The sequence below is a fragment of the Mandrillus leucophaeus genome, unplaced genomic scaffold (genome assembly GCF_000951045.1).
Source record: "Mandrillus leucophaeus isolate KB7577 unplaced genomic scaffold, Mleu.le_1.0 Scaffold831, whole genome shotgun sequence".
NCBI classification, from domain to species: domain Eukaryota; kingdom Metazoa; phylum Chordata; class Mammalia; order Primates; family Cercopithecidae; genus Mandrillus; species Mandrillus leucophaeus.
The window spans coordinates 47389-49529 of NW_012109042.1; the positions used below are offsets into that span (position 1 = coordinate 47389).

The window sequence follows — 2141 nt, forward strand, 5'->3', positions numbered from 1 at the left end:
ATTTCTTTTTGTTTTCTTCTTTTTTCTTCTGTATGTATCCCATGTAGGCTAGAGAGCTTAAATCCCTGCCTCTCGAGGGAAATCAGCCCATTTTCAGGGCGTGCAGTACGCAAAGCTGCCCCATCTTCCTTTTATTTTCTATTTTTATTATTTATTTATTTATTTACATATTTATTTAGAGATGGAGTCTTTCTCTGTTGCCCAGGCTGGAGTGCAGTGGTGCATCTCAGCTCACTGCAACCTCCATCTCCCGAGTTCAAGTGATTCCCCTAGCTCAGCCTCCTGAGTAGCTGGGACTACAGGCATGCACCACCATGCCCAGCTAATTTTTGTATTTTTAGTAGAGGTGGAGTTTTACCATCTTGGACAGGCTGGTCTCAAACTCCTGACCTCAAGGGATCCTTCTGCCTTGTCCTCCCAAAGTACTGGGATTACAGGCATAAGCCACTGTGCCTGGCCTGACATATTATTTCTAAACATTTCACAGTGATATTTCAATTAAGTTAAATTTAATTCTTACTGACCTGAACTCTTATCTTGTTTAATGATATCTTCCAGTTGAAAGGTGTTTCCTCTGTAATCACAGGTGCTAAAGGAAATACAGCATGTATTCATTAGGTAGACGTCCACTAAACCACTAATTCTTGCATTGTAGTCCTCAGACCCTCAGCATCAGCAACACGTGGGAACTTGTTAGACATGCAGATTCCTGGGCCAGCCCCACACCTCCTGAATCAGAAAGTGGGGAAGAGGGACAGCTATCTGTGCTTTAATAAGCCTTGAGATGCTCCCTGGAGTTTGAAAACTACAGAACTAGAATACGTAGGGTAGTAAGTGCTCATACTTTATCCCAGGTACCTAGGGACTCTTCCCCTCTTTTCCATTCTCTTTTCCATTGAAATAAGATGAGAGCTCATTTTGACTTAATGGGTATAAGAAAGAAGGCAGTGAGATGACCAGGGTTTCAAGTGAGAGTTCAAAATTTAATCAGTGGACGGTGACAGGATGCAAGTCTTCTAAACAGATTACTGCAAGAAAGCTGATAATAATCTATACAGTAGGTATCATTAGTGTATTGATGTTAAATTTTGGGGGTAGATTAATGGTATTGTGATTATATAGGAGAATGTCCTGATTCTTAGAAGATATCTACAAAAGTACCTAACAGTGAAATGCTCTGATACTGGCAACTTACTTTGAAATGATTCAGGGGGGAAAAGGGCACATATACAATCTTTCATACACGGAAGAGAGAAACAAATATGACAAAACGTTAACTAGTGAATCCAGTTGAATAGCATACAGATGTTCACTGTATGATTTTATCAACTTCTCTATGTTTGCAAGTTTTTAAAATAAAAAGTTGAGGGAAAAGAAACATCACCCCAAATGTTTCTATGAAAGGGAACTATAGAAAAAGCACAGAATTGAACACTCTGCAGACGAGCGCACCGTACCCATCCGGACAGCATGGTCACAGCGCAGGGTCTCCTCCAGGAGGCTATTCTCTGGTCTCTTCTGTGCTGTCACTGCCCCCTGACGCTGCCGAGGCTTTATTCTAACAACTCTTTTTCTAAAGGTATAACTTTTTTCATTCATCTAAGAAAGAGACAAAAGAATGAGTATACACTTAGAAAATAATATTACACTTATACTTGTGTAAAAGCAAAAAATACTTTGAAAAGTGGGGAAGCAAGAAATGTACTGTTCCACAATTCTGTTCTTACTGTCTTTTTATTCTGCCAATGACTTCCTATTTCTGCTGCCTATGGGGGGGGTGAGCTGCAAATGATTTCTTTTCCTCATTGATTTAAAATGTCATGTTTATAATAGACTTAACTCCCTCAGAAGCATTTGGGTTTATATCTGAGCTCTATTCTATTCAAGTGATCTATCTGTTCACAAGCCACTATCAATTTTGATTATTAGAGCATCCTAAAGTTAAGTAATTCTTTTTTTTTTTTTTTTTTTGAAATGGAGTCTCTCACTCAGTCGCCCAGGCTGGAGTGCAGTGGCATGATGTAGGCTCACTGCAAGCTCCGCCTCCCGGGTTCACACCATTCTCCTACCTCAGCCTCCTGAGTAGCTGGGACTACAGGTGCCCGCCACCATGTCCAGCTAATTTTTTGTATTTTTAGTAG

General features: G+C 40.3%; 1 pseudogene; it reads right to left on the reverse strand.

The window, feature by feature from the left end:
- The window catches only part of LOC105530605, a 7560-nt pseudogene that overhangs the window by 238 nt on the left and 5181 nt on the right, over positions 1 to 2141 (reverse strand).